Raw genomic sequence first — 26,343 nt, forward strand, 5'->3', positions numbered from 1 at the left:
GTGTTGCACAAGTCAGTGCACTCTTAGTGCAGGTCTCAACCCTGGATACATGTGGAGGGTTGCGTTATGAAGGACATCCAGTGTAAAACATGTGCCAAATCACACATGCAGATCACGAATCAGAATTTCATACCGGATCGGTCGAGGCCCAGGTTACCAACCACCACATGTATCGTTAGCCAACAGGGTACCGGTGGAAATTGGGCTACGGTTGGCCGAAGGAGGAGAAGGAGAGGAGGAAGATGTCTTCAGAGGCAGCAGAAAAATAAGTGGAGGACAGTGGAGGTTTGGGTTGGTACTATGACTGGTAAAGGGAGAAAGGGAGCTGAATTGATGGAGAGGAGAAAGGTAGATATGTTGTGTGTTTAGGAGACCAAATGGAAAGTGAATGAGGCCAGGAACATTGGAGGTGTTTAAACTGTTCTATCATGGTGTGGATGGAAAGAGAAATGGTGTAGGGGTGATTCTGAAGAAAGAGTACAGTAAGAGTGTAGTGGAGGTGAAGAGAGTTTCTGATAGGGTAATGAAGGTGAAGCTGGAAGTTGAAGGGGAGATGATAAATATCATCAGTGCTTATGCTCCACAGGTGGGCTGTGAGATGAAGGAGAAGGAAAAATTAGATTTTTTTTAAAATTAGAATTACCACTTCATTAGTTAGATGAAGTGGTAGATGGTGATCGTAGGAATGAAAGATTGGTGATTGGGGCAGACTTTAAAGGGCATGTAGGTGAAGGGAACAGAGGTGATGAGAAGGTGATGGTAGGTATGGAATTAAGGAGAAGAATGTGGAAGGGCAGATGGTGGTAGATTTTTGCTAAAAAGATGAAAATGGCAGTGGTGAACACGTATTTTAAGAAGAAATAGGATCAGGAAATGACGTATAAGAGTGAAGGAAGGTGCACACAGGTGGACTATGTTCTATGTAGGAGATGCAACCTGAAGGCGACTATAAGGTGGTGACTGTAAGGTGTTGCCTGGAACAGCGAGTATGTAGCATGTTTTGGAGACAAGGTGAGGGAGGCGAGATTGAGATGGTTTGGACATGTGCAGAGGGGGGACATGGGGTATATCGGTAGAAGAATTTTGAGTGTATGGAGCCGGGAAGGAGGAAAAGAGGAAGGCCAAGGAGGAGGGTTATGGAAGTGGTGAAGAAAGACATGCAGGTAGTTGGTGTGAAAGAAGCAGTTGTAGAGGACAGGGGGTATGGGGATGGATGATCCACCCTAACCCTAACCCTAACCCCTAATGGGAGAAGCCAGAAGAAGAAGACGAAGAAGAAGGTGTTGCCAGTGAACAGTGTGGTTAGACAGCATCGGATGGTGGTCTGTGGGATGGTTTTGGAGATGAAGAAGAAGAGGAGTAGATTGAGGACTGGAAGAAGAATAAGATGATGGAAAATAAAGGAGGAAGACTGTAGTGTGAAATTCAGGAAACTGGTCAGAAGTGTCAGAAGGAGTGTGCTGGTACCAATCTTTAAGTAAAAGGGTGATGTGCAGACTTGCAGTAACTACAGGGGAATTAAGTTGATTAGTCACACCATGAAATTATGGGAAAGAGTAGTGGAAGCCAGGCTGAGAGAAAAGATGACCATCTGTGAGCAGCAGTATGGTTTCATGGGCATGGGGGATATTGGTAAGAGAATGCTGAAGATGGAAAGAGGCAGATGTAGAGGGCAGGGGGTATGGAGACATATAATCGCTGTGGCGATGGAAGAAGCCGAATGAAGAAGAAGGAAATAAGTCACTTTGGGTTTTACTGTACATCGTTTTTAAATGCAGGTCCTTTTCTCCCTCCCTCTGCTAGACTCCGGGGGCCACTCAGAGTATTGTTATACATGTTTGGCTATTCATACAGACTGTATTCATATTAATGTACAGCAATTCAGACTATTGTTATTCATACAAACTGCATTCATACTGATGGCCGGACAGTTCAGTGGACAGGATGAGAATTCATGATCAGAAGCCATTATTCTCTAGTAGCAAGGAGCTGAACAGCTCTGCTAGTGCTAACGTTAATTTACCTATTTCTCCATCACCAGCAGCACTCCATTGTCCAACATCTAGCTCCCCTACATGCCAGTGTACACACACATACACACATACATACATACATACATACATACATACATACATACATACAAACAGCAGGTAAAATAAGTATTGAACATGTCAACATTTTTCTCAGTAAATATATTTCTAAAGGTTCTAGTGACATGAAATCTTTATTAGATGTTGGTAACAACCCATGCAATCCACACATACAAAGGAATCTAACCATACATGTCCATAAATTAAGTTGTGTAATGTTGTAAAACAACACACACACAAGAAAAAAGTATTGAACACATGAAGACAGGGAGGTGCAAAAAGGAATAAAAAGCCAAGACAGCAGTAGATATCAATCAGTAATTAGAAAGCAATCCTGCCTATTGTCATGGTCAGTAAATTAATATCAGCAGCTTCAGACCCAACTGATGGCCTGTATAAAAGTGTCCCATTACCAAGGTGTCCAACAAGAAACATCTCATGATGGGTAAAAGCCAAGAGCTCTCTTAAGACCTTCGCATCCTTACTTTTGCATACATACTGATTGCATTGGTTACAGTAGGATTTTTAAACTTCTGAATGTTCTGAATGGTTTGATATCTTTGTATTCGAGCAGATGTAGTTGTGTTGGCCTATTTTGATAATCAATGCCTTTTAGGCTAAGACCACATGTTCTCTTTGGTTCCATCAACACTGTGATTCCAGGCTACACTAGTACTCAACACAGTGGAAACATGGTTCTAATTTTTAAAAGTAATACTATTAAATGATCTTAAAGTGCGAGACAGAAACTAAACAAACTTGCAGTCCGCCACTTATTACTTTACTTTAAAACTAAACTTCCTCTGGGAGATCACTGGGATACGCATGTGAATATTTGATCTGTTAACTGGTTGCATGTGTAAAAGCTGTTGGTATCAAACAGCTCTCTCAAGACCTTTATCTTTAACTTTATAAACTGAGTAAAAAGCTGAAGAACAGATCAAATAGGCCAATTGATTAAAGATTTGGGGAGAAATTTTGTGTTTCCTTGTAAAACAGTAGTTTATTGTGATACACTTCAAATCAAATCAAATCAAATTTTATTTGTCACATACACATACATACAGGGTACGACATGCAGTGAAATGCTTTTAACGACGGTCCGGCATGAGGGAATAAAATAGGGTAAAAAAGGGGAATAAAAATATAAATATAATAACAAAATTTAAAGAAAAATATAGTAAGAAAAAGGCAGATAAATAAAGATATAAAGATATCTAAATATGTATGTATATATACATACATATACATATATACATATATATACACATACACAGAAAATGTTTATGGCAGTGTGCAGTTAACCAGTAAACAACAGTAAACAAGTTAGGCATGTTTTTGATTGTCCTTAAGTGTCCGTGTGCAGTAAGGTGTGGTGTAAAGTGTCCTTGTGCGGAATGGTGTGGTATAAAAAAAAAAAAAAAAAGAATATAATAAATATGAAATAAATATGAAAAAGAAAATGAAAATATGAAAAGTAAAGTGCACTGTGCTGTGCAAGTCCAGTATATAATGTGCCGTAGCACGAAAAGTGTGATTGTGCCGGGGAAAAAAAGGGTGATGATGGAGAGAGTGGGCCAGTTTTTAGATCCTGGGTGTCTGTCACTTAAAGTTAAGGTATTTTTTTATTATTTATTTTTAAAATATAACATTATGATGTATATTTGCCCTGCAAACTACACTGAAAGTTGAGACATGAATAAATTGTACCTTTGATCCAGCAGCAGCAGCAGCAGGAGTGTGTGGAGGTTCTCCTAAAGATCTCCGTCTGGACTCTGATTTCATGATCAGAGGTGTAAAGAATCAGGACACTGGAAGAAAAATGCAGAGGTTCATGAATCCAGAATGTCCACTAGTTGTTCCCCGTGCAGCTCAGCTGCTACATTTCACTGTATCTCACCTTTAAAAGCACTTTATAGGTACAAGCACAGATCACAAAGCAGTGGGCGGGGCCAACAGGCTCAAGTTCTAAATCCACAAACATCATTGGCTCAGACAGGAAGTGAAATCTGATTGGTTGTCTGCCACTGTGCCTGATGTTTAGTGGTTGAGCTTAATGAGAGACTTCATCATCTAGTTTACATTAATGAACGTTGGTGCACAGTGCTAGATAAATGCTGCAGCCCAAACTTGGAATCACTGGTAATAAACTGTAAACCGTTTTACTCACCACGGGAATTTTCCTCATTTATTCTGACCGGAGTTTACATCAAACCACAGGCCAACTTGGGTGATGCACTGCAAAACCTGGCAAACCAAATATCCAGCTTGGAGCAAAAACATCCAGATATTTTTTTTTATTATCCATGGAGTCTTTAACAGAGCAAAACTAACACTTGAACTTCCAAAATACAGGCAACATATTAACTGTCCGACACGAGAGAAAAACACACTGGATCATTGCTACACCACTCTTAAGGACGCATATCGCTCTGCACCCCGGGCAGCTTTAGGGAACTTTGATCACTGCTTGGTTCATCTTATTCCAAAATACAGGCAGAAACTAAAATCTGTTAAGCCTGTAGTAAAAACAGTGAAGAGATGGACCAGTGAGGCAAAGCAGGAACTACAAGACTGCTTTGACTGCACTGATTGGAGTGTCTTTGAGGCTGGAACTGACAGTCTGTATGAGCTGACTGACAGTGTGACATCCTACATCAGTTTTTGTGAAGACGTGTGTGCCAACCAAAACCTTCTGCAAGTTCAGTAACAACAAGCCATGGTTCACAGCCAGACTGAAAAAACATCGACAAGCCAAGCAAGATGCATACAGAGAGGAGGACAAAGCTCTGTACAAGCAGGCCAGGAACCAACTGACAAAAGAAATCAGAATAGCCAAAAGAAGCTACTCTGAAAAGCTGAAAAGCAGGTTTTTAGCTAACGATCATGCATCAGTGTGGAAAGGCCTGTAAAATATCACAAACTACAGGAGACCACCCCTCCCCACTAAAGCAAACAAAGACCTGGCTGATGACCTCAATACATTCTACTGCAGGTTTAAGAACAATATCTTCACACCTCTCATCTAACCCAGCCCAATGTCTGCCCCATCACACCTCTGGGAACATCTCTTACAACTCCTCCCAGCACTCAAGTTGCACTCACGATTTGTGAAAAGAATGTGTGATCGGCTCTTTCAGAGACAGGAGACAAGGAAAGCTCCCGGCCCAGATGGTGTCTCTCCCTCCTCTCTCAAAGCATGTGTCATGAAGACTCTTTAACAATGCAGTGAAAAACAGTTACTGATTCTCTCTCCAAAAGTAGCATCATATTTAACCAATGAAATAAACAAGGCTAAAATAAGAATGAAGGATAAGAACTTTGTCCAATCGGGAGTGGTTTTTGATCGTTGTCAATCCATTTTAAAGGAAAGAACACTCTGTACAAATAAAATCTCTACAAATTTAAACCTATTTTGTAATGACACTAAATTGTCATTAATTTTTTAATAAATCTGTGTGAAATGAACAACTCATATTTCTTGTCCACTTAAATCCCACCCTCCCTCCATCCTCTATGCCAGCCCCAACAGTTCAACACACTCCCTCCATCCTGCACAAGGCCGGCCCTGGTCAATTTTCTGCCCTGGGCAAGATTTTACTTCAAATCAAATCAAATCAAATCAAATTTTATTTGTCACAAACACATACATACAGGGTACGACATGCAGTGAAATGCTTTTGACGACGGTCCGGCATGAGGGAATAAAATAGGGTAAAAAAGGAGAATAGAAAATATAAAAAATATAAATATAATAACAAAATTTAAAGAAAAATATAATAAGAAAGAAGGCAGATAAATAAGATGTAGAGATATATAAATATATATGTATATATACGTACATATACATATATATACACATACATATACATATACACATATATACACATACATATACATATATATACACATACACTGAAAATGTACACAGAAAATGTTTATGTTTATGGCAGTGTGCAGTTAGCCAGTAAACAACAGTAAACAAGTTATGATTGACCATGAGTGTCCGTGTGCAGTGAGGTGTGGTGTAAAGTGTCCTTGTGCGGATGGTGTGGTATAAGAAAAGAGAATATAAAAATATGAAATAAATATGAAAAGAAAATGAAAAAGAAAATATGAAAAAGAGATGGAATGTAAAGTGCACTGTGCTGTGCAAGTCCAGTGTATAATGTGCCGTAGCACGAAAAGTGTGGTTGTGCAGGGGAAAAAATGGTGATGATGGAGAGTGGGCCAGTTTTTAGATCCTGGGTGTTTCCTGGTTTAAACTCCGAATGGCCTGCGGGAAGAAGCTCCTCCTCATTCTCTCTGTGTTCGCCTTCAGGGAGCGGAAGCGTTTCCCGAACGCAACAGAGAAAAGAGTCCATTGTTGGGATGGCTGAGGTCCTTCACAATTTTCCTGGCTCTGGTCCTGCACCGTGTGCTGTAGATGTCCTGCAGGTCAGGGAGCTCGGTGTGGATGGTACGTTCGCTGAACGCACCACCCTCTGGAGGCTCGTCTGTCCTGCATGGTGCTGTTCCCGAACCAGGAAGTGATGCTACCCGTCAGAACGCTCTCGATGGTGCAGGTGTAAAAAGTCTTAAGCACCTGAGAGGGTAGTTTAAAGTCCCTTAAGCGTCTCAGATGGTACAGACGCTGCCGGGCCTTCTTCACCAGGGTGTTGATGTGACAGGACCAAGACAGGTCCTGTGTGATGTGAACACCCAGGTACCGGAAACTGTCCACTCTTTCCACTGGAGTCCCGCAGATGTTTAGCGGTTGGTATGACCGCTCCTGCTTCGTGCTGAAGTCCACGATCAACTCCTTAGTCTTGCTGACGTTCAGGAGAAGGTTGTTCTCCTGGCACCATCTCTCCAGGTTTTTAACTTCCTGTAGGTAGGCCGTCTCGTCGTTGTTGGAGATCAGGCCCACCACAACGGTGTCGTCAGCAAACTTGATGATGGTTGTGGAGTTGGAAGTGGCCACACAGTCATGTGTGTACAGTGAGTACAGCAGGGGGCTCAGAACACAACCCTGGGGAGCTCCAGTGCTGAGGGTGAGGGTGGATGAGGTGTGTTTTCCCACCCGCAGCTTGTGGTCTGTCCGTCAGAAAGTTCGAGATCCATTGACACAGCGGCAGGCTGAGTCCCAGGACCTCCAACTTAGAGGTGAGTGTGGAGGAATTATGGTGTTGAATGCTGAACTGTAGTCCACGAACAACATCTTTGTGTAATTCCCATTTCTTTGGTCCAGGTGGCTGTTTGTAGTGTGGAGAAGATGTGCAATTGCGTCCTCAGTCGAACGGTTCTGACGGCACGCAAACTGTAATGGGTCCAGTGTGTCTGGTAGTGATGCAGTGATGAAGTCTCTGACCAGTCTCTCAAAGCACTTCATCACTACTGAGGTCAGAGCTACAGGGCGGTAGTCATTGAGGCAGGCAGGCTGGGGTTTCTTTGGGACAGGGACAATAGTGGACTGTTTGAAGCATGAGGGGACAACAGCCTGTTCCAGAGAGAGGTTGAATATCTCAGTGAACACCGGTGCTAGCTGGTCAGCGCAGGCTTTCAGAACCCGACCTGTGATTCCATCTGGTCCTGCTGCCTTCCTGGTATTCACTCTCTTGAATGCCCTCCTCACGTCATGCTCCGAGATGGTGAATGTGTTTGCCTCTCCGGCTCTCTCGGCGTGCACGCTGGTTGTGCCGCTAGCGCCGCTAGCATGGTTAGCTGCAGCCTCAAACGAGCGTAGAAGGTGTTTAGCTCATCTGCCAGAGAAGCGTCCGCATTCACCATTCTGGAAGATGGTGTTTTATAGTCCGTTATTGTCCTTAGTCCCTGCCACAGGCTTCTAGAGCCACCTTGTTGGAACTGTGACTCTAGTTTACTCCCGTAGCGCCGCTTTGCATCCTTCACCGCTCTGCGAACACTGTAAGATGCAGCCTTGTATTCATCCATGTCCCCGGTGGCGAGCCCCGTGTTGTAGGCAGCGGAGCGGGATCTTAGAGCGTCGCGGATAGTTTTATCCACCCACGGCTTCTGGTTGGGAAATGTTCGGATAGTGGTTTTTGCACCGTATCATCCGTTAGTTTCCCGATGAATCCCACAACCGCTTCCGTAAACATGTTGACGTCATCAGAGCTGCGCCGAAACATGTCCCAGTCTGCGTCATCCAAAGCCAGTCTGCGTCATCCAAAGCCAGTCTGCGTCATCCAAAGCCAGTCTGCGTCATCCAAAGCCAGTCTGCGTCATCCAAAGCCAGTCTGCGTCATCCAATGTACTTGGTGCCATATGCATATGTGTGACTATTGGTGTTACATTTTCTTATTAAAAAACTGATGATGGGGAAACGGTAACACTTACAATAAGTTATTATTTGTTAACATTAGTGAATGTATTAATTATCATGACCTAACAATGAACAATACTTTTGTACCAGTATTTATTACTTTTTGTTAAAGATAGTTCATAAAAATTTACCTTATTTTAAATTGTTTACAGTGAAACTATAAAATATTCAATTCAATTCATTTTTATTTGTATTGCACTTTTAACAATGAACATTGTCTCAAAGCAGCTTTACACAGATAATGTGGTGATTAAGTAAATATGTTCTTTGTAAGTATGTTTGTCCCTGATGAGCAACTGTGGCAAGGAAAAACTCCCTGAGATGCATAAGGAAGAAACCTTGAGAGGAACCAGACTCAAGAGGGAACCCATCCTTATCTGGGTTGCACCAAATGTCCATTTGAAGCAGATATACAATGTTGCGGGGTACAGTGATGATGATCAGAAGCGAACTGTATTCCTGAGTCAGTGTAGCAGTCTGTTGACATTAACTACAGTCCAATCCGTCCTCAAAGCACCCGTTCTACTCCGAATTACATGGAACCACCCAAGGTGTTGATGAGACCGTCCCAAGCTGCACAGACGTGTGAAGATCCACAGAGGGGAGAGGGGCAGAAACTTCGGTCACTGGAGCCTCAGGAGCATGTTTAACTCGACCGAGAGAGAGTGAGAGAGAGAGAGAGAGAGAGAGAGAGAGAGAGAGAGAGAGAGAGCAGAGGGTGACAGGAAGAGAAGGATATGGATTATTAAGTGTCCCTATTGGTGTATGAAAGTTAATGTCACTATGCAGTTTGGACTCCGGCAAGACTCGCTATGGCAGCATAACTAAAAGGGAGAACCAGAAGGCAACACACACATTTGGGATCTCTGGGATAAGAGACGACCCACCACACCACCGTCAACAAACCCAAGTGAACGTGTGAATGTGAGGGACGTGTCGAACTCAGAACCCGTCTCTGAGCAGACACATCACGGTGGATTCTTTGTTTCAGTTAATTCCCAATGTAGCACTCTTAACTTAATAAAATACAATGAAATGGACCTCAAAAGCCAATAAAGAATCTTCAGTCTTGGATGAGAAAAGCAAAACTTCTTTATTCCAGACACGTTCTGATGAGCCCATAGAAGGTGGTCACTTCATCACATCAAAATGATCAAGCGCACACACACTTTGCACACACTCATTCTTATACCCTGGTGTTACATGACACCTTTACTTTTTTTCCTATTTTCTTCATCCTAGCAAAGTCCCCTTCCTGGGATTCCATAATTATGTTTTCCTGTTTCCCCATTACCCTTATTTACGGCCTTTTCTCTATGTCACTTAAGAAAAGAATGTGTATACAACTTTCACCCCCTCTGGTACAGCCAGGCACCGCTTCCTCCTGCTCTCAGGTTTTTATGTATGGATAACCATTTTGTGGCCTACTTTATCTTCCCTACATCTACTCTGTGTAAGTGTTCTGGTTTTATAATGCTATTTGCTATTTCATTTTTTATTAAATCAAGCTATATTATTTTACTTAAATTGTCTATTTGTATATGTTTAACTACATTATTCTACGTGGTTATGTTAGTGTCTAGGTCATACTTCATTTATACTATCTGAACTGACTGTTGCATAATGTATCTAGCTTCACAACTATAATGATTGTAAGTTTATTACTTTTGTTGTTACATGCACATATTAATTGTATGTTTTAGTTATTGAGATCTCTGTTTGTTTCTTTTATTCAGCTCCAACTTACAGACATCCTGGGACATCTCTTAGGAGCATTCTTCACTAAAAGCATCGTAAATCTCACCTCTTCTCTGCACAATAAACATGCTTATGTTGTTCTTTCTTGTCTATCCAACACACTCATAACACCAGTCAGACTCTACTCTACTCTATTAAAATCTGATAGCTATTGTGAATTATACTTGGAGTACATAGACTACATGAGACTGATTAAAACACATAAGTTATTATTTGTTAACATTAGTGAATGTATTAATTATCATGACCTAACAATGAACAATACTTTTGTACCAGTATTTATTACTTTTTGTTAAAGATAGTTCATAAAAATTTACCTTATTTTAAATTGTTTACAGTGAAACTATAAAATATTCAATTCAATTCATTTTTATTTGTATTGCACTTTTAACAATGAACATTGTCTCAAAGCAGCTTTACACAGATAATGTGGTGATTAAGTAAATATGTTCTTTGTAAGTATGTTTGTCCCTGATGAGCAACTGTGGCAAGGAAAAACTCCCTGAGATGCATAAGGAAGAAACCTTGAGAGGAACCAGACTCAAGAGGGAACCCATCCTTATCTGGGTTGCACCAAATGTCCATTTGAAGCAGATATACAATGTTGCGGGGTACAGTGATGATGATCAGAAGCGAACTGTATTCCTGAGTCAGTGTAGCAGTCTGTTGACATTAACTACAGTCCAATCCGTCCTCAAAGCACCCGTTCTACTCCGGAATTACATGGAACCACCCAAGGTGTTGATGAGAGACCGTCCCAAGCTGCACAGACGTGTGAAGATCCACAGAGGGGAGAGGGGCAGAAACCGGTCACTGGAGCCTCAGGAGCATGTTTAACTCGACCGAGAGAGAGTGAGAGAGAGAGAGAGAGAGAGAGAGAGAGAGAGAGAGAGAGAGAGCAGAGGGTGACAGGAAGAGAAGGATATGGATTATTAAGTGTCCCTATTGGTGTATGAAAGTTAATGTCACTATGCAGTTTGGACTCCGGCAAGACTCGCTATGGCAGCATAACTAAAAGGGAGAACCAGAAGGCAACACACACATTTGGGATCTCTGGGATAAGAGACGACCCACCACACCACCGTCAACAAACCCAAGTGAACGTGTGAATGTGAGGGGACGTGTCGGAACTCAGAACCCGTCTCTGAGCAGACACATCACGGGTGGATTCTTTGTTTCAGTTAATTCCCAATGTAGCACTCTTAACTTAATAAAATACAATGAAATGGACCTCAAAAGCCAATAAAGAATCTTCAGTCTTGGATGAGAAAAAGCAAAAACTTCTTTATTCCAGACACGTTCTGATGAGCCCATAGAAGGTGGTCACTTCATCACATCAAAATGATCAAGCGCACACACACTTTGCACACACTCATTCTTATACCCTGGTGTTACATGACACCTTTACTTTTTTTCCTATTTTCTTCATCCTAGCAAAGTCCCCTTCCTGGGATTCCATAATTATGTTTTCCTGTTTCCCCATTACCCTTATTTACGGCCTTTTCTCTATGTCACTTAAGAAAAGAATGTGTATACAACTTTCACCCCCTCTGGTACAGCCAGGCACCGCTTCCTCCTGCTCTCAGGTTTTTATGTATGGATAACCATTTTGTGGCCTACTTTATCTTCCCTACATCTACTCTGTGTAAGTGTTCTGGTTTTATAATGCTATTTGCTATTTCATTTTTTATTAAATCAAGCTATATTATTTTACTTAAATTGTCTATTTGTATATGTTTAACTACATTATTCTACGTGGTTATGTTAGTGTCTAGGTCATACTTCATTTATACTATCTGAACTGACGGTTGCATAATGTATCTAGCTTCACAACTATAATGATTGTAAGTTTATTACTTTTGTTGTTACATGCACATATTAATTGTATGTTTTTAGTTATTGAGATCTCTGTTTGTTTCTTTTATTCAGCTCCAACTTACAGACATCCTGGGACATCTCTTAGGAGCATTCTTCACTAAAAGCATCGTAAATCTCACCTCTTCTCTGCACAATAAACATGCTTATGTTGTTCTTTCTTGTCTATCCAACACACTCATAACACCAGTCAGACTCTACTCTACTCTATTAAAATCTGATAGCTATTGTGAATTATACTTGGAGTACATAGACTACATGAGACTGATTAAAACACATAAGCTAAAATAGGTTTTAATCAAGCTGCTTCTATTGTATCTAATAGGTTCTATACTAATTATTAGGTCAATTTATTGGATGGATATTAGTTGGATTAAAACACACTCTAGATAAGGTTAATCCAAACATTTTTCTCGACATCACTCCCCCGTCTGAGACTAATTAGTCTCACACTCGGCCTACCTCCGTGTTAACTCATTAACAAACATACATGTCACATAAAACACAAATAAAAAAACTTTACATTGAGTTCTTTGGCACATGTAGTTTTCTTCTGACCCAGATACTTTACGTATCGCAGGGGGTCTCGTTGGAGCCCTGGAAGAGGTTACTAGCACTTTACCAGGTGCTCGTATGTTGACATTCATTAAAGAAAATGATAAATCCACATGCTGATCCAAAGACCGGAATCCAAACGTCTGTAAGGGCATACCGTCCACAATAATCAAAGTAAAATAATCATAATAGCAGTACATCAGTGACACATAGACCCAGGATTCGAAGAAAAATAAGATTGCATCAAAATCAAACACAGATTAATTGCATCAGAATCGACAAAATCCAGAAGGTAAAAATGAATGAACAAAAATCGACTAAAATTGAAAACAGCAAGTAGAATCAAAACAAAACAGCCACCAAAAAGTTGACTCGAAAAATCGCCTAAGATCAGTAAAATCGAATAAAATCTTTGAAAATGCAAAAAAAACAAACATTGCCCGAAATCGACATCACTCCCCTGTCACAAGAGCATCGAATAAGCCTAATCACAACACGATGAACCAGGAGTGGGCGAAAAACCCTAAAAGCAGCCAAATTTCAGGGAAAATTCCCACCCTGCCCGCCAGTGGCGCGACAGTGGCTTCACCACCAAGGTCATCCTCAGTCGTGACTGTACAGGTAGCTAAAACATAACACATAAGAAAACAAAACAAAACGAAAAATTACGCAGTCCAGTGCAAAGTGGTGGAACTATGGAATAGGAGACATGCGTTAGATCCAGTGGGGCAGGAGAGAGAACATAGCCACAGAAGGTGACGGAGTAGCACGTCACAAAGGTGCGGTGCAAGACGAAGTCCGGGAACAGAAAACTGTGAGCGCCCGAGACTCCTAGCAACATCGCAAGCACCTCACGGACCTCTGAATGCGTCCAAGTCGAAGCGATACCCCTCAGCATACGCGTCGATGTATGCACACGAACCTTGATACAAACGCACACCTCGCAGGAGCCACCTACATCCACCAGCAGCCATGTTCCTGTACACAACATGAAATACTCACAACAACAACATGATTAATACAATATAATCATAAACGAAACATATAAAGGATATAGCGTTTCCGATCAAAGAGAGTGATATAGAGTAGGAAAACCAGTAGTCATGTCACTACATCAAAAATTAGTAACCGAGCACAAGTATATACATTCAGAAGGATACGTTCAGTAAAAACTTTCTTACTTATTCATCCCCCCTTTTTTTTTTTTTTTTTAATTTTTTTTTTTTTACTAGGGCTAAAGAAACCCTTCGTCCACATCCATGTAGATACTCTGATCCAAAGCTGCAGAGCTGTCTTCTGTAGAAGACTCCTGTCCTGTCACTTCATACACTGGGAGCTGTACGTACTGTCCAAACAATGAGTGCACAGTCTCGCTAATGAGACCGCGGAGACAAGGAATCCCACAACAGACAAAACATGCCACGGCTGCAAGCATAATTAAGATTGTAGTCCCAGCACGCACTAATCCTGCTAGCCAGCTTGAGGAAAAAAGCCAACTAAGCCAACCAGGTGTAGAAGATCCTTTTGCATTATTTGAGACCATCTCATCACGGGCTTTTATCATGCGATCTAATAGGGCATGAAGCGGGCCTGCAGGACCAGTATGTAGAGGAATAACAGTACAACAGTCCTCCCCAATAAGTTGACATACTCCTTGATCCGGGCCACGCATTTTGTCAATAGCGAACCGATTCTGGACAGTCATTAAGGTAGTGGCATGGAGCTGCTCCGATATTAGCTTTAATGCTTCATTGGTATGATTGATAAAACGCTGTTGATTGTACCAAACATAATTTATCCATACCATATTGCGATCTATCTGGACCCAAGGAAGAAATATTGCTAGTGTCTTAGAGGCTGCTCTCCCTTGAGCAACAAATTCAGCCGGGACACCTACTGGTGTACCCTTCCAGCTAATTGTGATCTTAGGGTCTGATCCCCATGCTGGTAACCTAGATCTATTAGTAATTGTGAGATACTTATCCTTATAGTTACCCATGACACCGGATAGGATGGTTTCCTCAACGTTATCCATAGAGGTGCTTCGACATTTCCTTAACTTATACAGTTCATTCAACCGTGTCTCATTTACCGCCATTACAATGAGACGACCTTCCAGAATTACTGGAGCACAACGACCATGCCACAGGCTAGGTAGAACTTGTAGCACTTCATTTCCACCACAAAACCAAAATATATCTGCTAGAGGCAAAGTGCCCATTCTCAGGCTAGGAACATGAAACTGTATACTTGCTTTGGGGTCACACTGTTGTGTGGAGGAATTGCAGGACGGTTTTATGTTAAGCATGTGGAATGCCGCATCGATCTGTTGATTACATGCCCCAGCAGGTAGTGAGCCTACATTTACTGCTCCACTGGATGGCATGCATAACGGGAAAGTCTGTCCCTGCTGCACAGATACCCGCATGTCATCATTGCTTAGTGTGGCTAGGGGTTGATACTCACACGCAGAGCTACGTATGCGCATCCACGCAGCTCCATAGTTAACAGCAGCTGAGCCTAACAGACATATAGCAGGACAAAGATGTGAGGCATTATAGGGTGCTTTGTCACATGCTTCTAGTCCTACTGTCGGCATAACTCGAGGTGGGCGACGAGACCTTCTGTCACAAATAATGCACGTAGAGTGAGGCACAGCTGCTCGTGCCGAATCTACCAGCCATTGCCTATACAAGTTAAGGTTTGGCTGAATGATCGTGGTGTCATTATACTGTATTACCGATGTCAAATTGATTCTTTCCACACACCTAAAACAGGTCGGGGCTTTTGGGTTAGAAGGATAGTTAGGGTTATTGTACCTAAAACTAAACTGCACCCTGGGCAAGTCAACTCCTTCCTGCCAGTTAGGGACATACACTAGAACCTTGTACACATCTGCTCCATATGGTATGGATTCTACTGACGTTCTTTCAAAAGTGCCATGCGGGATCCCTACATTGGGAAGCCCATAGAACCACAAAAGTGCAACATCTGCACAGCTCGGGATGCGTAATGTATGAGGCAGGATTTTATTGGGCACTCCTGTGGCCACTATAACATTTGTTCTGTCATCCGAGTCAGTCGTCCGAGCCTCGAGTCTCAATTCGTATTTGGGAGTGCCTGTAGATTTGGGAGAACGTATATGGGACATAGTATATGTACAAATATGTGTTTTGCAGTTACCAGAAAATGTGTCAGGACTTGGGTGTTATTCAAAACTCCTAATGCACACAGTAGATGTTGTATGAGTATACTCTTCGCCTGTAGTGTAGAAATTTGTCCAACTTCTTCCGATGTAAGACTGGTGTTCGTGTGGTAACCCCTAAACCATAAAGGAGTCGATCTCTTGTGTCTGCTCTCAGACATGTTGTATCTTTCTGGACAGGCTTTGGGCTGAAAACAGTTATTTAGGGAAGCTTTAACCTTGGGGCCAGATTCATATTTTAGACTATTCGGATGTCGATTGACTAAGACACAAGTGCAGCTGAACCACACTATTAAAACCACAATAAGCAAAGCCCAATCCCCTTTTGTAGGGTGCGTCGGCTTGGGTCTTGGGGTATTGTTATTCATGGTCTTACTGGTGAAACAATATCTAAATCCACTAGGTTTTGCAGATTAAGGGTGCCAACTGTTCTGGAGAAGTGAGTGCAGTTTTTATGTCTTAATGTTTCGTGTGGTGTCTGTAGATCAACCTAATATGAGCAGCCTGCCACCTCTCCCTTTTCTTGAGGGGTCTCTATAACAGGCTGTGGCTGCTTGGTCTTGACACGTGTTCTGTACGCCGGCCCTCTGTCCTGTGATGGGCCTGCCTCGTCGCCGTCATCTCCTGAATCGTCGGAATGGGCACAGTGTGCCAACTTAGCCTGGAACTTTTCCCCCTGTGGTCCTTGCACTGCAGCTCTGCAACAATGATTAAGATGATTGACTGCAGTAGGAGTTGCTAGTACCACCTTAAACGGACCTTCACGCCGTGGTTCACTCCAGTGTTTCCTCTTAAACACTTTGATATACACGTAGTCACCTGGTTGCACCTGCTGCAGTGGCTGGTCTACCTGCGTCCCATGTGTGGCTTCAAAAACCTGCGAATACAAAGTTCTGTGTATTTGCGTCAGATGTTTGCAATAGCTAGACATGTCTGATTCAAGTTGGTCAAGCGAAGGGCCTTTGTAAGGTCCTTCTGTGATTGCAACTGGCATGGGTCGTCCTGTCAACAGTTCATGCGGTGTCAGGTGTGTGTTTCGGTTTGTTTGAGAGCGCATTTTCATCAACGCTAGTGGAAGAGCCTGTACCCAATTCAAATCTGTACTTGCACAAATTTTTGCTATTTTCTCCTTCAACACACCATTGGCTCTCTCTACCATTCCCTGTGATTGTGGATGATAAACACAACCCATTCTCTGCTTGATACACAGAGCTTCTGTTATTGACTTAATCACGTTATTCAGAAAATGCGGTCCATTGTCAGAACTCAACTTATCAGGTATACCAAACCTTGGAAATACTTCTCTGACCAAGAACCTAGCTACAGTCTTTGCATCATTCTTAGCTGTAGCTATTGCCTCCACCCATCTGCTAAAACGATCTATCACCACCAAAATGTATCTCTTTCCTTCCTTCCTATCTGCCATGTCCACAAAATCCATCATCAAATGTTTAAATGGTCCCCTTGGTTTAGGTATGTGACTGATCGGTGCTGTAAAATGTTTTCTGACATTACGTGCTGCACATAGCTCACAGGACCTCAGGAATTTGTCCACCATACTGGCCAGGTATGGGGACCACCAATTCCTTTGGATTGTGTCTATGATCTCCCTACGATTACAGTAATCTACCCCATGACCTTCATTAATGAGCATTGACAAAAGAGCTATTGGTACCACCCATACCCCATCAATGCTTCTCCATAACCCTGTGTTGGGATCTTGTACTGCACCTCGTTTCTTCTACATCTCCTTCTCCTTCCCACTTGCTACATCCTGGTATTCCCCAAGATCTTCCTCTGTCACCTTTCCCCATTCTTCCTCCTGTTCTTCACCCTGCATCATTACTTTTACACAGTCTCCACCTACCGCTGCTTTCTTGGCTGCCTCATCTGCTGCTGCATTACCTCTACTGACCATCTCACCATCAGTCTTGTGGGCTTTACATTTCACAATGGCTAATGCTTTTGGAAGCATCATTGCTTTGAGCAAATCTGAAATTGCAGGACCATGCACAATTGATGATCCATCAGCTCTCTGGAAACCCCTCTGTTCCCAGATAGGTCCAAATGTGTGACACACCCCATATGCATAAGCTGAATCTGTGTAGATGGTACATGTTCTCCCTGCCCCTAACCTACATGCTGCTGTTAGGGCTTTTATTTCTGCCAATTGGGCAGAACAAGGCTGTGGCACACTTATGCTAGATAGTACTTGAAATAAATCTTCTTCCTCATTGTACACGACCACAGGATATCCTGCTTTGTTACCATAATTTGTGCGGTAGCATGAACCATCCACGAATAAGACATGCTGGGCATTTTGCAGTGGTTGATTATCTAGGTCATCCCTAGCTTTTAGAAATTTCTCTGCTACTTTAATGCACTCATGGGGAGTTCCCTCATCTGGTAGTACTACTCGGTCAGCTGGGTTGACTGTGAGACATCTCTCAATTGTTAATTCTGGTGCGGACAGAATTACATCATAACCTGTCCTACGAGCATTCGTTATCACAAACTTTTGACTTGTCAGTAATCCGTGTAGCGCATGAGAAGTGTACAGGGTCACTGGATGACCCATTGTGATTGTCGATGCCTTTTGATAAGCAAATGCTGCAGCGGCCAAACCTCTGTAACATGGTGGCATGCCCTTCTCCACATTATCAAGAGCTGTACTGTAGTACACAATTGGCTTCTTTCCCATACTTTGTTGCTGTTGTGCCAGTATGGCTGATGCAAAACCTCGCCTTTCCGATACATAAAGATGAAATGGTTTTGTATAGTCAGGACAGGCTAGGGCTGGGGCAGATTTTAAATTGCTTTTTATTGTCTCAAAGGCTTCTTTACCCTCCTCTGTCCAGACCAGACGAGCGCTTGATTTTGTCTGGTCTGCTGCCTTCATCATGTCTCTAAGAGGTTGTGTTTTCAACGCAAAATCACAAATCCACGGTCTGCTAAAACCTGCTAAACCCAGGAATGACAGCATCTGTTGCACTGTTTGAGGCTGTGGTGTTTTTTGAATCACCTCTACATGTGAGGGTGAGATTTTTCGTGTAGTGGCTTCGAGCACTCTACCTAAATATTCTACCTTTGTTGGCAGAATTGCAATTTTTCCCTACTGACCTTGTGTCCATTGTGAGCTAGGGTTTCTAAGACTTTTAGCGAATCCTGCATGCACTGTTCTTTAGTTTGACTACAAATCAGCAGGTCATCCACATATTGGAGCAAACTGCTCTGAATATCTAGTTCTGCCAGATCTCGTGCTAACACCTGGTTAAAAATTGAAGGGCTTTCACAATACCCTTGTGGCAGCCGTGTGTAGGTATATTGCTTACCCCCATAGGTGAATGCAAACAAAAACTGAGACTCAGGGTGCAGCGGTACACAAAAAAATGCTGAACATAAATCAATCACAGTGTACCATTTAGTCCCTTCAGGGATGTTAGTTAACAAAGTGTGTGGATCAGGCACTACAGGATTTTCTGCTACCACAACATGGTTTACTGGCCTTAAATCATGGACCAATCTTCATTTGTCTGAGTTAGGTTTTCTGACCGGAAAAAAGGGTGTGTTGCAAGGGCTTTTGGTTGTGATTAATACTCCTGCCTCAACTAGTCCCTCAATGGTTGGTCTTATCCCCTCTATAGCTTGTTGTGACAATGGGTATTGTTTCTGATAGGGTAATTGCACATTGGGTTTTAGTTGAATTTGCGCCAACCCTGATGACTTAACTAACCCTACATCTGTCTGATGTTTAGTCCATAGTTGCTTTGGAACCTGCTTCAGTACCTGTTCTACTTCCTGTTCAGTTTGTTCTGAATCTTCTATCCTTTGGGGCCACTGTCCTACCTGTTCGATTTGCGTTTTCACCTGCACCTGCAATCAACACAGTGTGAGCTACCACACAATCTTCAGCTGTTAACTTTATTTTGAGATATTTCCTATCTGTTGACACACTAATATTTTCTTCCACGGGTATCAACTCGGTTACCTGACTTGCTTCCCTGACCATTGGCCCTAGGTCTTTTGATTTAAAATTTTGCCCGATCATTAGGGAGACATGTGGAACAGAATTCTTGACTAAATACCACTGAGCGATTTGGTTTGGCAGCTGTACTGTTGCTGCTATCCCTTGGGACCAATGATCACGTTTTCTGCTTTAATACTGTACCGGTTTCCTTCTACATGTTCTCCCCACAAAGTCTCATATTCTTCATCTTGTTTCCCTTCATCATACTTTATAGTGTAATGCCATGGTTTTCTGGTTTCCATACAATCAGGACACATGTTTGTGAACCATGTCTTCCAGTGGTCATACAAGTTCTGAATTTCTGAAGATGTATCCTTAAGTTCCAGCCAGTAGACTTTATCCAGTGTTTGTTGTTCTGTCTTTCTGTCCACCATCACACCAGAGTTCACTTTCTGGCCGACGCGTCTTCCACCGGCGCCCGTCTGCGCTTATTTCCCCTTCAGTGACCTTCCGCTCGTCTCTCTGCTTGGTGTCTCTCTCTGTTAGAGGTTCTCGTGTCTCTTCTCTTTATTGGCGTCACCAGACTGAAACAGAGCACTGATTAGTCTCATCAGCTGCAGGTGTTTCTTACCACTCGTGCCGTCCGGCTCCGCGATGATTGTGGATTAAACATATTGTGTGAATGTTAGATTTTCGATGTTTCTTCTTATTTAAATCTGTAAAAAATACCAAGATTAAAAGGTACATAAAACCTGTGTTCCACACTATTGTTCTTTTACCAGGTCCTAAGTGTTCCACCTGCTCCACTCCACTCATACTGCTGCAGCGCCCCCTACCTCCACCCCCACCATTATACAGCCCTTTATATGTCATCATCATCATTATTATGTTTAAGTTAATAATTTACAATATGTGTCTTTACAGCCTGGTAGTCAAAGTCCATCTCCTTCAGCCAGTGATTCATCTGCATCCAGTCCTTCATCTGCATCCAGGCCTTCATCTGCATCCAGGCCTGCTGTTTCTTCCTTTAATTATTTCTTGCTGGTGTTTTGAGCGACTCATTTTACTGTTTATTTGTGTGGATTTACTACTATTATAATCTATAGTTATTTATGATTAGGTTGTTGTTTTAATCCCAATTAGGGACTTTTTTTTTTATCATTGTATTTGATTATATCTATTGTTAAATACCCTTTATTAATATATACATAGTTTTGTAATATTTGTATTTTTGTGTGTTTGCATCTATTACAATTTATCATTTGACATTTTTGTAGCATTTTCAGTAATTAAAAATAAAATGTTTTATCGTTCATAAAATGGTGACTCGTGAATTATTCTGTGAACCTGCTGAACCCATTATCATCTTAATAATAATAATAAATGATGAAGTAGAATATAAATAAAACAGAAATACAAAACATGTCCCATATAATAAACCTTTGTTAAAAATGTTAAAGGTTAAATAAGTTAAAGGTTAATAATTAAGAAAATAAATATACATCCATTTTATGCCCCTTTATTGGAAAAATTAGTCAAATCATACAGATATTAATTACCATGAGTGACAAGTGATGTATTTTCAATCACATCATCAGTATTTTTGTGCACTATTGGGGGATTTCAGCGGTGTCTGAGGTGGGATTCGAACCAGCAGCATTCACATTAGAGATTCTCCCTGGAAAACACATAAAAAGGCAGTTTGCCATCAAATATATACATCAATCTGCCAAAAACCATAACAAATGTCTTTCCAGTTCCTTTCTTTTTCTTCCATTTTGCTATTTTTTCCTCTCTCCTTTCCCCTCTTCCCACCCCTTAACAGACTATTGATCTCCAGCTTCACACAGCTCACATCCTCAACTCTCAGTCTCACACTGCCCTCTAGCGGCACTATCAGGACGTGCTTTATGCTCCATTCTGTACTAATGTGAACACCTCACTCCGACGCGAGGAGCTCCATGTGGGCGGGGCACATGAGAGAAGGAGCAGGGCGTTCCCCGAAGCACCAAAGGGGGCGTGGCAGGGGGATTCCTGCCAATTTAGTAGAAGACTCGAAAAGTAAAAAGTAATTATTTAGTGACATTAGCTAGCTAAGATTAGCTTTTATAGTTTAGCTTTTTATATTAATCCATCATATGTATTTAATAATTAGTATAGAATCTATTAGACACAATGAAGTAGCTTAATTTAACCTATTTATCCCATATTTTAATCAAACTCATGTAACCTGTTTACTCCAAGTATAATGAACATAATATACTAATAAATAGAGTAGAATAGGGTCAGACTGGGACTACAATTTTAATAATCCTTGCAGCCGTGGCATGTTTTATCTGTTGTGGCATTCCTTGTCATTGTTTAGACAATACGTACAGCTCCCAGTGTATAAAATTACAGGTGAAGAGTCTTCTACAGAAAACATCTCCACAGATATGGATCAAAACATCTATGTGGATTTGGATGGAGGGATTATGGCCCTAGTCAATGAGAAAAAATGACTGTAACAAACGTTTCCTTATAACTAAAATCACTAAACTCTTTCTACGCTTTAATTCTGATTCTTTGATTATATCGTATATAAATCATGTTGTTGTTGTGTGTATTTTATGCTGTGTGCAGGACCATGGCAGCTGATGAACAAAGGTGGCTTCTGACAGGTATGCGTCTGCATCAAGGCACGTGTTTGTACATCGAAGCATGTGCTGAGGGGTTTCACTTCAACTTTGTCAGTTTTAGACCTACCTGCGATGCTTGTTTTTTCCTTGTTCTTCAAAAGCATTGCCTGTGGTGCCTGGAGCAGCCCACCTGTCCTTTACGTGAATGGTGCCGTAATAGACCCCGTAAATGGTTCAGGTTTCCTCCAGTAAAGGACGAATTCGTTTGGGAAACTGATGTGGACCGGTTCAGACCGGTGATGGACATTCTGCACCACGCTGACATGTTCTCCCAGATGGAATGTGGCTAGATTCCATCCAGAACTCTGTCTATGATATTCCTGCAGGACTTCAGCTGATCACCCGTATCCTTCATGTGCGTAGGGCTATTAGCCTTGCCCAATCGTTTGGAGTTCCTGCCCGCTCGCTGGTTGCTCCGAGAACTCACAGATTTCTCTTCACGGAATTCGTCATGCAAAGCACCTTTGTAACGTACTACACCATCACCTTCTGTGGCTATGTTCTATGGACAACTGAACCAGCGAAACATCGTGATTGGAATTGTCGTCCTATCCTTTGTCGCAAATGTCACACAATCGGAACAGACTCAATGGTATTCTCATCGAGACGTGACGGTGTTGGTTTGAGGTATCATCATGCGGTATGGTCTGCACTGAAGTCTCACGGTTCTATAACTGCTCTCCTGCCTCACTGGATCAGACGACTATCACCCATTCCAGTTAAAAAAAAAAAGAAAAAATTGAAAGAAAAAAAAGGCAAGTGAGTCTGGACATTAAGGACAGGAACTGAAAGCTAAACCTCTCCATGTCCAATAATAATTAATAAAATCAATAAAAATCTAAAATATGAAATCACTTGTTTATTGAAGTGTTCAACATCATTTAAATCCTGATTCTAAATCAGTGTTTCTCAACTGGAGGATGCTTTTAAACTAAATAATTAAAATCCACATGATAAACGTTTGGAAAAATGTGACAAAAGTAAAATTGCACAATTATTAAAAGATGAAGTTAAACCATGATTTTTCAAACGGCGTATGACCTCCTCATGGATTCTTGCATCTTGTTTATATCCCTCTTGTGGGGCAGGGGGCTGTGGCTCGAGGTCATAATGCTGAGGGGGAGGGAGGTCAGGAGGGAGAGGGAAACTGGTCCTCAGTCCCACATTGTGCAAAACACCACACACCCTGATAATCTTACACACTGAGCATCTGAGGGGTGAAGCCTCTGTCACCTGTCATATTATAGACTACATCAGGACAATGTTTACAATTTCTACATGTTGTTAAAGTCAACAAGAAGCCAGTCATCACATCCTGCAGCTGCCTGTAGTCTGTTCCCTACACTGCTATGTGTCAGGATAAAGGAATCATGTGCTGAAGCAGGTCAGTGTGCCACAATGTTTGTGAGGGTCGTGTTAGAGTCACATATGACTTGCACTTTAACAGAAAGCTGTTTATCAGTGTTGGGCAGTAAAACCGATAACGCGTTACTTTTGACAGTAACTAATACTGTAACGCGTTACTTTTAAAAATAAAGTAACTCCGTTACCGTATGGTGCGTTACCCCTTACTTTTTTAAATGAATTAATTTGGGCTGGAGTGTAGACTACAGCCTAACTTGCTTACAGCAGCGTCGCATTGTAGGATTGGAGGATAAACCACTGTAAACAGAAAGAAGACGCACTGTGGGCGTGTCTCCGTTTATTCAGGTCTGTGCGGCAGTAATGGCGAGTCGAGGCGAGAGCAAGACGAGTTTCTCAAAGTGGAAATATGCATTTATTTCACTTTAGTTGAGTATAAAGACAAAAACTGTTTAGTCTAATGTAAGCTGTGTCTTTCTGGTTTGAAGCTCGTATCTACTGCGATAGCAACACCTCCAGAAACTCCTTCCTGAGGAGCTAGAAGCTAGAAGCTAACCCGGTGTTCTGTTCTACATTGTTGATAGTTTTCATACTTCAGCTGTGAAAGGAACATTTTTAAGAGCTCAACACAACAGCTTTTATGATGCAGAAGCCACTTTAGTTTTTGATTGTGAATATATAATAATAGCTTGTTTTGTTATTTATTTCAGAAATGCTTGTGATATATTCAGTTTGTGCTGCTCTGACTTTAATAAAATAGTGTTTAAAAATGACTTTGTGTTTAAGTCAGTTTTGTGTTTGTATAAACCATAACACATAAAAGGGCATTAATGGGAACATTAAAGAAGGTTCTTTAAAAAAGTAACTAAAAAGTTACTTTTAACAGTAACGCATTACTTTTTGGTGTAAATAATCAACTAAGTAACTTAGTTAATTTTGAATGAAGTAACGAGTAACTGTAACTAGTCACTATTTTTTAGTAACGAGCAAAACACTGCTGTTTATTAACATATACAAATTCATTTTCATACGGAGTCTTTACAGAAATATGAGTGCAGTCAATTTCGTTGATTACATTTGGAAAACTGAACATTGCTGCAAAGTGCATTTTAATTTCAGCCTGTTCTTACACAGTGAAGAGAAACCTGATGTTTTGACTACCCACCTTAATAATAACATCCAAAATGACAGGCATTATGACACTCAGGGGCAGATACCAGACCTATAGCATGAGATTTAATAGAATTAATTATATCTAAAGAAGATCTTTGTGAAAAGTTAATTATATATAATATTTATATAAAGTCTTTCCCTGTCTGCCATTTCCCACTAAAACAACCTGTTGTCATTAACCCCAGAGTGGTGAGGACCTGTATTTGGACGGGGATGGCATGGTTCTGGTGTGTTTCCCTCTGTAGTACTGGACCCAATTCAGCACATAGATCCAGGAGCACAGCTGTAGGAATCTAAATCAGATTATTATCCAGTCATCATCATGGGCCAAGAAATCATTATGGTCCCTGGAGACTCTTTTTCTCCTTAATCTTCCATTGGTGTAATCCTCCAGCAGTGCCATCATGCAGCATTACACACTGGAGCCACCACAGCATTAATGATTTATTCCAGCTCATTATGGAAAGATAAAATAAACTGATATTTGGTCCTGTGCCATGAACATAAAAGCAATAATAGCTACAGAAAAGCTCCTGCTTCCCTCTGTAGCGGTATTTAAATCCCATTTAAAATGCTTTCAGTGATTCTACATTCTGTTTATATGAAGTGTTTCACAGTTTGTATGTTAATTGGCTGTATGGTGCATTTAAGTGCATGTGAATTATGTGAATTTAAGAACCACATCTGGCTGGAAAAGACAAGTGTCCAAATACTTTTGACCACACAGTGTGTATTAGCTGAAAAGCAGCAGCTTCGGATCAGTCGCGTTTCACTGGGATTCAACTCTGAAAGATCACTTTTGATTTGTATTATATGAAATATTTTATATTATATATTTGATATTATTTGTTTGGACTTTTCTTTCCTCAGCATCGCTTGGATTTTTCTCCTGTAGCTCCGAGAGACGTCGTGTTCCAGGTGGAGGATGAAGACCCTCTGCCGGGATGAAGCAAACTGTACGACCCCTGGAACGGTGAGTTTCTCTTTAAAACATAGAGTTTATCATTTATTATTATTATAATTATTATTATTGAGAAACAAATCACCCATAAAATAAATAAAGAATGATAATAAAGAGTGATAATATTTCCATAAATGTTGCAGTGAGCAGAAATGGACGTTTCGGCTAATGGTGTAGGAGACATCATCATTAGCCTCATGCTAGCCGGGTTTGCTAGCGCTGCTTTTGTGTTTGTTAGTTTATTAAAAACGTCTACTTTTTTACTAAAAGGTGAATAAAACTATATTTAAGTTAATAAGATTACATAAGTTACATTAGTACATAAGTTTACTTATAGTTCACTAAAAATCTGTGTAGTGTATGACTGAGTTGTTCCTCTGTGTGCTTCAGTAACTGC

General features: G+C 41.3%; 2 protein-coding genes across 2 annotated transcripts in view; one reads left to right on the forward strand and one right to left on the reverse strand.

The window, feature by feature from the left end:
- LOC124384578 (zinc finger protein 850-like) overlaps positions 1–26,343 on the reverse strand; it is a 1,373,244-nt gene that overhangs the window by 940,871 nt on the left and 406,030 nt on the right. The window lies entirely within an intron of this gene.
- LOC124384657 (leucine-rich repeat flightless-interacting protein 1-like) overlaps positions 1–26,343 on the forward strand; it is a 794,289-nt gene that overhangs the window by 252,708 nt on the left and 515,238 nt on the right. The gene's annotated exons all lie outside the window — the stretch shown is intronic.

Source organism: Silurus meridionalis, chromosome 4 (genome assembly GCF_014805685.1).
Source record: "Silurus meridionalis isolate SWU-2019-XX chromosome 4, ASM1480568v1, whole genome shotgun sequence".
In the NCBI taxonomy this organism is placed as follows: Eukaryota; Metazoa; Chordata; class Actinopteri; order Siluriformes; family Siluridae; genus Silurus; species Silurus meridionalis.